Source organism: Egretta garzetta, unplaced genomic scaffold (assembly GCF_000687185.1).
Source record: "Egretta garzetta isolate BGI_Z169 unplaced genomic scaffold, ASM68718v1 scaffold51, whole genome shotgun sequence".
Taxonomy (NCBI): Eukaryota; Metazoa; Chordata; class Aves; order Pelecaniformes; family Ardeidae; genus Egretta; species Egretta garzetta.
The window spans coordinates 781,822-793,214 of NW_009258549.1; the positions used below are offsets into that span (position 1 = coordinate 781,822).

At 40.7% G+C, this 11,393-nt stretch overlaps 1 protein-coding gene across 1 annotated transcript in view; it reads right to left on the bottom strand.

The window, feature by feature from the left end:
* LARGE1 (LARGE xylosyl- and glucuronyltransferase 1) overlaps positions 1-10,022 on the bottom strand; it is a 287,919-nt gene extending 277,897 nt beyond the window's left edge. Inside the window, exon 1 of the mRNA XM_035903233.1 lies at positions 9,960-10,022. The gene's annotated coding sequence lies outside the window, so the exon portion shown is untranslated. The remainder of the gene's footprint in view (positions 1-9,959) is intronic.
* Positions 10,023-11,393: the final 1,371 nt, after the last annotated feature.

Genomic DNA, 11,393 nt, shown 5'->3' on the forward strand with positions numbered 1-11,393 from the left:
CAAAGATACTAAGTCCTAAAAATGATAGCTGTACCTGACTCAAAACAGACCAAACAGAATGAGTTCTTGGTGATCAAAAAAGGTGTATCACAAAGTCAGATATGCATGGTGAATACTGGTAAAGAAAAAGACAGAAAAACACAAGGGAACTTGGACTTCTTGCTATCTATGATGAATGACTCAGTTCCTGCCATGTTAGATGCATTTCACCTTCATAAATTACCATCACATGGGAGATGCAGTGGGATCTGCCTCCATACTGCTAAAGTCTTCTGTTTGGTTAGTCCAAAAATTGGTGTTACATACTATTGTTAAGATTTTATTTTAGCACTTTCAAGTCAAATATAAAAATGTACTTAAAATACAACATCAATTAAAACCCAATGTAACCTGACAGAGAAAACCAGTTGTGCCCCAGAACTACAGTGAATCTTTTCAGAACCGTCCCATGTTGCTGCTTCCAGTGGATCACAACACAGGAATACAGATTTTATTTTTTCCAAAGATATTTTAACAAACAATACCATCAATAAATAAACCAGTATTACTCGAATGACAAATCAGTGAGGTTAGAAGTACATTCTAAAATCAAATTTTAAAAAGGAAAGTACAAACTATCAGTTTTCAAACACTTCAGCACACTCTTACTTCTGTATTTTGTAAGCTCTTTTGGGCAGGAACGGTTTCTCATTTGGGGAATTTCTGCCACCCCAGCCATGTTGGTTGACAGTGTGAAGAGTGACTGTTCATTGATGTAACTTGGCTAGCAGAAGCTGCCACAGTAGTCACAGTTGCACTGGCAAAACCAGTGCTTTTATCTGAATTGTTTCCATCATTTGTGCAATTTTTTTTTTCATGAACAAACACAAAGATAATAAATGCAAGGAATTCAGAGATCTGTATGCAGTTCCATGGCTATGATCTTGTTGGGAGGACAGAGACATGGTAGGATGGCTTGCATGACTAGACGGCTGCAGTGGAGGGATACAGGCTCTTTAGGAAGGACATGTTGGAAAGACAAAGAAGTGGAGTCACCCCTTACGTGAGAGAGCAGCTGGAATGCATGGAGCTTTGCCTGGGCATGGATGATGAGCCAACTGAGAGGATCCAATCCTGAGGGTAAGGATTAAAGAGCAGACCAGCATGGGTGAGATTGTAGTGGGCATCTGCTATAGGCCACCTGACCAGGAAGAACGAGTGGATAAGGACCATTACAGACAGGTAGAAGCAACCTCACATTCACACACCCTGGTCCTCATGGGGGACTTAAATTACCATGGTATCTGCAGGAAGGACAACACAGCCAGGGATAAGCAATCTAAGGTGTTCCTAGAGTGCACTGATGATAAATCCCTGACCCAAGTGATAGAGGAACCAACAACAAGAGGTGCTGTGCTGGACCTTATACTTACAACAAGGAAGGGCTCCTTGGGGACATGAAAGTCAAAGGCAGCCTTAAGTTGCAGTGACCATGGTGGCGTTCAGTATCATGAGAGGAGGGAGCGGGGCAAAAAACAAGATCACAGCCCTGGATTTCAGGACAGCAGACTATTCAGGGATCTGGTTGAGAGTCCTATGGGATAAGGCCCTGGAGGGAAAAGGCGTCCCAAGAAAACTGGTTGATACTCAAGGATCACTTCTTCCAAGCTCAAGGATCATTCATCCTAATGAGCAGGAAGTCAGGCAAAAATGCCAGGAGGCCTACGTGGATGAACAAGGAGATGCTGGCAAAACTCAAATACAAAAAGAAAGTATGCAAAAGGCAGAAGCAGGGTCAGATAACTTCAGAGGAATACAGACATGCTGCCTGAGCATGCAGAAATGCAGTCAGGAAAGCCAGAGCCTACCTGGAGGTGAAACTGGTGAGGAATGTCAAAAATAAGTATCTGAAGAGAGGGTGTAAAGATGATGGAGCCAGATCCTTCTCAGTGGTGTTCAGTGACAGGAAAAGAGGCAATGGGCACAAACTGAAACGGAAGAGGTTCCTTCTGAACATCACGAAACACTTTTTTATTGTGAGGGTGACTGAGCAATGGCACAGGTTGCCCAGCGAAGTTGTGGAGTCTCCCTCCTTGGACATGTTCAAACGCCATCTGGACATAGTCTTGCAGAACCTGCTCTAGGCGGCCCTGCTTGAGCAAGGGGGGTGGACCAGATGCCCTCCAGAGGTCCCCTCCAACCTCAACCGTTCCATGATTCTCTGAAAGCACTGCCATCTCAGAAAACTTCCAGCCACGCACCAGTGTTTATAGTGCTGTTTTATATCAGCCTTCCTATTCTATAAAGCACCCTTAAGGTACACACAGAGCCTGTGTATTTGTGCTTCACCCAGCATGAAGGAAGCCCTCTCTCAACCAAGGCCTCTAGGCATTTAGTAACATGAATAAATAACTGCTTTCTGTATTACATTCACAATTCCACTATTTCAACCAGAAAAGTCAAGATGTTTTCCCAAATCATATTACCTTCATATATAGCAACTTAAAATGAAAGCCTAGGAGAAAAGTAACAGAAAGAAGAAAAAGAAAGAACAAAAAAAAAAAAAAAAAATTAAAAAAATCAAACTTGGGCCTTTCTCAATGTATCAGTGTCCAATGGCAGGGCAAATGAAACTGAGGAACAAAACCCAAACACAGAAAATAAAATATGCTGCAAACTTAATTATTTCAGACAATTCTTGATACTAACTGCAGGTCCAGAAATCTTTATTACTGATACATAGTACAATATTTTTTAGTCTGAGAAAAGAAGGGGAAGAACCTCACCTATGAAGAATTCGAAGATCTTCAGGACAGAAAGAAGGGCATCTGAAAAATTTGTTCTGTATCACACAACACCACCTTCAGACACCTGTTGAATATGGGTTTACCTCAGTGCTGTTTGTCTCTCTCTTCTTCATTTCTCTCCACCCCTTCACCCTTAACAAATTTGCCCAGCAGCACAGTGGGATTCACACCACACAAACCCAGCAGTAGCCTTCTACTCAAACAGATGCTGTGCCAGCCCCTGCTTATCGCTGCTCAAAACCGATATAAAATGATGTCATCAATAGAAGTGCTGCATTTTTAATCCAGTTGGCATGTGTCAATGATTCAGTGGAGACTCTGGTCTCCTTACCGTCCATTTACAGTAACTTCTGCTAAATGGCAGTGGACTGTGCCAGCTTCTCTCTCCAAGCTGTTAGCACCACCGGGCCATAGATGAAACTCCATATATTTAAAGAACACTAACCTACAACCTTCAAAGACCAAGATACATTTATTTACTCCTTCAAGCATTCTCCTACTTCCTTCTCCTTTAAATGTTGTACTACTTTCTATTTTTGAGAATTAAAGGAGAAGTGGGCCTGTGTGAACCTCATGTGTGAGCCTCATGTGGTTCAACAAGGCCAAGTGCAAGGTCCTGCACCCGGGTCGGGGCAACCCCCAGGATCAATACAGTCTGGGGGAAGAAAGGATCGAGAGCAGCCCTGCCAAGAGGGACTTGGGGGTACTGATGGATGAAAAGCTGGACATGAGCCGGCAATGTGCACTGGCAGCCCAGAAGGCCAACCACACCCTGGGCTGCATCAAGAGAGGTCAAGGGAGGTGATTCTGCCCCTCTACTCTGCTCTGGTGAGACCTCACCTGGAGCACTGCATCCAGCTCTGGAGCCCTCAGCACAAGAAGGACATGGACCTGTTGGAGCGGGGCCAGAGGAGGGCTACTAAAATGATCCGAGGGCTGGAGCACCTCTCCTGTGAGGACAGGCTGAGAGAGTTGGGCTTGTTCAGCCTGGAGAAGAAAAGGCTGCGGGGAGACCTGATTGTGGCCTTTCAGTACCTAAAGGGGGCCTACAGGAAAGATGGCGACAATCTTTTTAGCAGGGCCAGCTGTGACAGGACAAGGGGTAATGGTTTTAAACTGAAGCAGGGTAGGTTTAGACTAGATATAAGGAAGAAATTCTTTACAATGAGGGTGGTGAAACACTGGAACAGGTTGCCCAGAGAGGCAGTGGAGGCCCCATCCCTGGAAACATTCAAAACCGGGTTGGACGGGGCTCTGAGCAACCTGATCTGGTTAGCGGTATCCCTGCTCACTGCAGGGGGCTTGGGCTAGATGGCCTCTAAAGGTCCCTTCCAACCCAAAGCATTCTATGATTTTAAAACACACTCTTTTCTTCCTTTGGTCACAGCACTGCCTCCAAATCAACAGAGTATCTGCAAATTCTACTATGCTGGGTTTATTTTGTTATTTATCCAGTTGTCAGATAATTTGGGTTTTTGTTTCTTTTAAGATGCATATATATTCTGTATATTTACATAAAAATAATTTTTATATGCCAAGGATCATCAGAGACTTGTTTTTATCATCTAAGGCACAAATATATTAAGCAATAGTTCTTGCTAAAGACAGTGGTGTTTTCACATGCTTAAAGCACAGGACAGTGACTCTTTCAGGGAACTAGAGTTCTGCTCTTTGCTTTTTGACTAAACACTTGGGCAACTTTGCTCAAATCACTTCACCTACAGTGCATCAGTTTATCTTTCTACAGTGCCATTTTCCTCACTCTAACCTGCTCTGTAAAGCATACAAGAACCTATGGATTTATTTCCACACCATGCCTAAGACTAGAGAATTGGCAAAGTTATTCTGCATATGAAAAATACTGCCATCAATTTCTGTTCCTTACATACTAGTGGCACATTATTACTATTTTTGCTCATCTCAATGAAGAAAAAAAAGTTAGGAACATCTTTCTTCTCAGCCCATTCACCAACTGTGCACAGTTATTCCCATTGCAGTTGTAACATAAACCAAGATCTAAGCTTACTGAACTTGTTTCAGATGTTTCTAGTACATGATGCAGACTGATATACCTCAGGTGCCAGGTATGAGCACTGACATGAGAGCAGCAGCCACTGGCAGTATGAACAAGTTCAGATTTTATGCCCAACTGCCCCAGTGGGGCGTGCAAAAGCAAGGGTTAAGACTCTGGGTACCGACAGTAGAAATATAAATTCCAAGACTGACAACCACGTTACGTGTATGGTTCTCCACTGTCCAAACCAGCTCAAAAGTGATCTGATTTTGGTCATGGAGGAATAATTCCCAAAGGAATGCCTTCATACGGAAAGGAGGTGTTCCAATGATGAAGGATCTGCATTGCTAATCTAAACAACGTGAATTTGAACAACCTCAAGAGTTTGCTAGAAGCCACTATTTTAATCTAGAAGCCTTGAAGGTGCACTAGCATTATAGTCAGAACAAGACAAAAGGGAGGCAGACTGCAATGTTTGGAAGGATATGTAATAACTTAAGCCCCTGTTGGTATACTCTCTCTTCATATCTGAGGTCTGACAGCAGCTATGGAAGGATGTGAATTTATTCTCATCCACATTGCTTCTTTCTTAAAGTCATCTAAACTGCAAGATGATTGCTGGACAATGAGTTGAAGACAGCTACATCTCAAACATTCTCAGCTTGTACATTCTATTGTTGCTCTCTGAGGTAATAGTATAGATCAAATTATTGGTTTGGTCACATTCTGGATAGTAGTCTGAAAAACTTGGTATAAAAATCAGTAAAATCGAGTACAAAAGCCTCCCTTTCCTGCCCATCACCAAATGGTTTGCTTTAGCCACTAGTGGGTCCAATCTTCCTGTGGACTTAACATCAGTTCTGATTTTTCCCCCCCTCTTTCTCCATTTGTAGCATCCTGCATTTTGTCAACATAAATGTCAGTGAAGGAAGACATCCCAAACTAAAAGCTTCTATCATTTCTTTAAACTGACCATTTTTTGCTTTGTGGAAGTTAATGTCAACAGGCAACTCTCCTAGTACTAAAAATTGTTTATGACATCATCACCTACTGATTTCAACTACTTGGAAGAGTCACTGAAGAGGAACAGATTTCTCATAAACATAGTTGATATTAAAGAGCTCTGGAAGACCAAGATCAAGGACATGTGTTATAAAGTATTCCAATAATAACAGAAAATGTCCACCTTTACAGGGACCTCATTCTTCAGTGCTCCAATTCTCTACTTTGATAAAACAACATCTAGTTGTACGGTACACTCAACATTGAGGAATCCAAAAATACAGACAACTGTACCCTTTTCAAGCGGTAGGAACCATCTTTATCTTATTTAAGAATTCTCAAGCAGGCCAGCAAATATTTCTTTCTTAGAAGACTTGCCGTACATGAATGATAACCTCCCCATGTTTAAATCCGAGTCACACTCTAGAACCTGTCTTAGGACTGAAAAAAGATGAGACTAGAGAAATACAGAATTTAACTGCTGCTTGCAGAGCCTCAGAGTTAATGTCAGTTCATCTTCTATAAAAAAAAGGAAACCTAGGACTTCCTTCTGTTAGAAAACAATAAAAACTAATGTTCTTAAGAACAACATGATCTAAAGAACATATATTTGGGCATTTAATAATGCTAGAATGATTTGGTTTCATTTCTTACTTCTATCCAGTAGCATATACCTTTCTAGTAGCTTCGGCCTGAAAAGTATTGAATTAAGCAGACTCATACATTGAAGTCCAGTAATTTCTGAACATAAAATTCCATTTTCAGTATTGATTAGCAGCAACATTAACTGAAGACAGAAGGGAAAATAATCACCAAGGGAATATAGTACTGATGTGACTGAGGCTCAAGGGCATAGCAGGGGAGTCAGAGAGAGGAGGGAAGTAAAACCTAGCCAGGAGGAGCTGGGCTGAGAAGCCTGAATATCAGCTGGAAACTTCATCTCATTTGAACAGTCCACAAGTCTTCTTGCTCCCCCCATTTCACCATTCACTAAAACTTTTTATTCCAGGATGAGAAGCATTCTTTTCTCCAACTAGACAATTTAATTCCCAAGTCCCTAAACAGGTACAAAAGTCCATCTGGAAATTGTAAGAAAACAAAGAGTTTCATATTTTAAAAAAAAAATAAAATAAACTTCACAGTTCCTTTCCTTCACTTCTCTGCCTTTTCTCTCCTCTTCCACCCCCTCCCAAAAAAAATCCTCCATTCTTCTCTGTATTTAAATGAAGATTGCTCATTAACATAGTTTTCTAGTTTTCTCCTAGTCCCAAGTCTTAGCTGTCAAATGCCTACTGGGAGATACAATCCAAAAGCTAATGATACAACTGAAATGGTGGCATTTTGCATGTAAATATTACATTCTGGGATAAACTTTAGAGGAATTACTGAAAGCTGCAACTGAAGGCGACAACTCAACTTCGCTGGAAGTTTTAAGCAGCAGAAAATTTCTGGTGAAGGAAGCAGGGGGGGCGGGAGGAGGGGAGGTGGGGAGTGCTTAAAAACATATTTTTTTTTTGCTGAACATAAGTTTTCTTGTACAAGTGTATCAGTGCCAGAATGTGAAAGCAGGTTTAAACTGATATGGGTGTTGTCCTTCTGATCTAAGAAAGCTATGGTTCTGGTGTTAACACTGCTACTTGCAGTTTTGCCAAACAGCAGCAGATCAAAAATTGTTACAATTTCTATCATTTTCACAGATACCGGAGTAAACAGCAAAGCTACCCCATTAACTGATGTGACCCTTGACTAGCTGCCCCTCAGGCAGCATGCACAGGGTGTGGGTCAACACGTGCAACTATTCCCTGAGGATAGAAAACTGTTACAGACGTGGAGTAACAGAAATGACCCATCAATACTCAAAAATGGATGGGAGAAGAGTAGAGTGGTGGTGGCATCTATCTCCTCATAGGTCAAGAGGTGGGAGGCAGCAGGACAAGGAACTCTTATCCTTACTAAGTCATCTATTTCTTTTTGTTATTTTCAAGCATACCTATCTTGTGTGGAGGTCAGCAAGAAAGACTGCATTCTGCTTGCACCGCCTCAGATTTCCAGCTTCCTCCATCATCAGGCTTATGTGATTAGATCTGGCTTTTTGCTATAGCATTGGATAGACATTGCCGGGGCTCTTCTTGCCAATTTTTAGCGTAGCTTCTACCCAGTTAACTCCATTGTTGTGAAAACAGTAGCCATATCCCAGAAAGAACGGTGATGTGGATAGTACTGTAAGCATTGTTAGATCAGACCTGGTCTGATCTGCAAATTAAAACAGGTAATGGAACTATTTTACACAGTTTCCTTCTAATTCTGACACAGATGGCACTCAAACAAGGATTCCAGCCTTGGCAGTTTTGCTTCAAAGTCAGTGCCAAGGCCAGGATAATCCTTTCTAGCAATTTTCTCCTTGATTTTTGAGCCACCAGCTTCCGTATAAAATAGAATTTGTTATCTGCTACTCCCCTTCTACAGCCATGCATTGAACAAGCTTTGACAAGACACAGGATAGACCTTCAAATACTGAGCCAAACAAAGAGAGTCATGAAACCCTACAAGGTACAAACCTTATTTCTTAACCCTTATCTCCAGGTGGGCTTACCACAAGGAAGAGCAAATTAGTGACCCAATGAAAAAGAAAAAAGAAGAAAAAAAAAAAAAAAAAGGAACATTACTTTCCTTGATGGTAATTCTGACTCTCGAGCTCTTAAATTATGCCAAGTGTGGAATAATAAACAATGATTGTTTTTTAAAGCTAGCATTCACGACAAAAAGAAAGATGAGCCAAACCCAGACAACTAACAGAGCAAAAATAGTGCATGTGTGTACGTTTCCTTACACAAAACTACTTTGCAGAAAGTTCTTTAGCCACAGAATTAGGCAAATAACCAATACAGCTAACTCTGAAGAGAACGGAGACGAACTCATGAAGAATAACTAGCTGTAAACTTGCATTGGCAATTGTGTCCTCTTCTCACACAAGTCTTTATCTTAATGTTACCAGCACACATAGGTTATAGGAAAAATAGACACACCAGAAATCTCATATTCTTAAAATGGGTATTTTTTTTAATTTATTCTAATGAAGATGATGAAAGGTCTTTAAACAAAGCTGGCAAGAGCTCATTAGCATAGGCTTTCATACAAACCAGAAAAAAGAAAAAAAAAAAAGAAGGAGTGCTGTTCTGGATCTAGACAAGCACTCCCATCAACATTGACAGGAGTTTGCATGTAGATCAAGTCTAGCATACAGCACAAAGATTTTGTAGGCAGGTTATGAATTTTACCTATTATTAGCCTTTATAAACAGTTTATAAACATCAGGCAAAATGGCTTGGGTTTTGTCGGTTTGTGTATGCATGTTTGTTTTAAGGTTGCTCTTATAAAGGCACACATACACAAAAGAAATCAGACAGAGCATGAGAGTATTCCAGTAAGGGTCTATTGACAACTGATCGTTTATTCCAGGTAAAAACAAAAAATACACATTTGACAAGAAGTAGTCACACAAGCAATAGTTTAGAGGATTATTCCTTCAAAATCATTATATTTAAGAACATTTCAGTTCAGCGATTTAAGTGCACATAGGAGATGCCTATTTTTACCAGTTTTCTAAAATAATTCATTCAGAAGGAATACCACTTTTGCCAATATTAAGTCCTACACACTGAGATTTCAGATCAAGCCTCTGACAGATCTTAATGTTGCCAACAGACATGCAGTCATTCACCACTGCTCTGCACTTTGGCTTTTGGAGGACTGTACTTTGGAATTCCTGTAGACTAAATAGCTGGTACAGGGTATTCAATGTATTAGAAACACTATTTTCAGTGCTCTTTCAAAGAAAACCAGTTCATGTTTCTCCAGACCTGAGAAAACTTACAATCTTTTTATGTCATCTAAACAGACAAGAAAAAAGTTGTCATGCATATTTTGGATATAAATAAAAAAAGAAAAAAATCTTGCTACATACTGCCATCCAAATACCTCCAAGCTATGCTTTTCTTACCAGCAGCTGAGAAGGGGTTATGTACTTTGAACAGGAAAGATGCAACACACAACATAAATCAAAAATTGTGAGAATTAAACATCAACAGGAGGAGAAAAGGAATCTGCTACCACAGCTGGCAATTAAAAAACAAAAACAAAAATCAAAAACAACCTACCAATCCAATTATCCATCAGAGACTCTGCAGTTACTGCGGCTTCTACATGACTTGCAGGCTTGCTGATCAAGGGCCGTCACAGGACACCTAAGCAATAAGAATTTCACATTTCAGACTTGGAATACTTATCAGCAATTTGCAGTTTCCAAGAAGCCTAAGGATACCTGTTCCACCTTGGTCATTTCTCCATTCTAAAAAACTGCAACACAGTGAGGACGTTCGGGAATTTTTTTTTTTTTTCCAACTTGTTCTCTTCTTATAAGTAAACTAACCTTTGATAACCCATCTCCATTTGCAGTAGGGAGCAGAATGACTTTGTTAAAAGATTCCCCCTGCCCTGAACCCATCACCTGAGTTTATACCTGATTTTTCCTCTAAGCTTACAGTGTAATAATGGAGCTCCACAAGGTGAGGAAAAGAGCCTTCATTTCATAGGTCCTATTACAATAGTCTGTGCCTTTTCATCACTGAATGGGGAAAAAAACCCAACCCAAACTAGTCCCCCTAGCGTACCTTTGCAGTAGGAATCTAAAGAATATGTGGCAAATCACTACCTTGTCATTTGGTGTGAAACTAGGTGGTTTTTTTTTTTTAGTAGAAGACAGACTCCAACAGAAACTGCAGGGAAACTAGGCAACCTTTCAATCTATTTATCTATTTTCCTGCTGTTTCTATTTCTGAACCAGTAAAAAAAAAAAATAAATGATGTACCAAGAAAATGAATCTGTATCCAGATTTCATTAAATAAAATTTGCTGACCTGTTGGCAATTGCCAGGTCTGGTTTTAACATAGCACTTTGCGTAGCCCCGTGCCTTCTGATCCTTCTAGCACTGAAATTGTACAAAAAAAAAAAGCTAACAATGTTTAAAAGACATTTGATTCACTGTCATTTCCATCCTGGCACCCATGCCTTCCAGAATACATAAATGACAATCAGCGCTGTGAAAATGTTTCCTGTCGTAATTTTAAGAGTGCTATAAAACCCAAGTACAATACATACACAAAAAGGTAAGAGCTTATAACAACTGTTCAGATGCCTCCTCAGGCTGATTTTCGGTTAAAAAAAAAAAATGCATGTTGGAAAAAAGTAGGCTTTATTTGCTGTCTAGCAGTACCCCTGTTCCAAGTTGAATAAAGCAGAAGACGTTGTACTCGTGTGAAGACACAAGTACAGATCGCTTCTGTGATGCTCTACAAAGAAATCACTTGCTTTCTAAAAGCAGAACTGGGGACAGCAGAAGAGCGAAGAATCTCTCCAAAAAGTGTTACATAAGACATTGTCAAACTTCACGCCACCTCCACAGAGGCCGCAAGTTGCTTTTTCCCCCCGCCCCGGTGAGCAGGGATTAATGACCTAGATGACACCGTTCTCGGACAGGAGGCGATAGCAGAAGCCTGCCCAAAGGAGAGCTCCCGGGGCCGGGGGGCTTGCT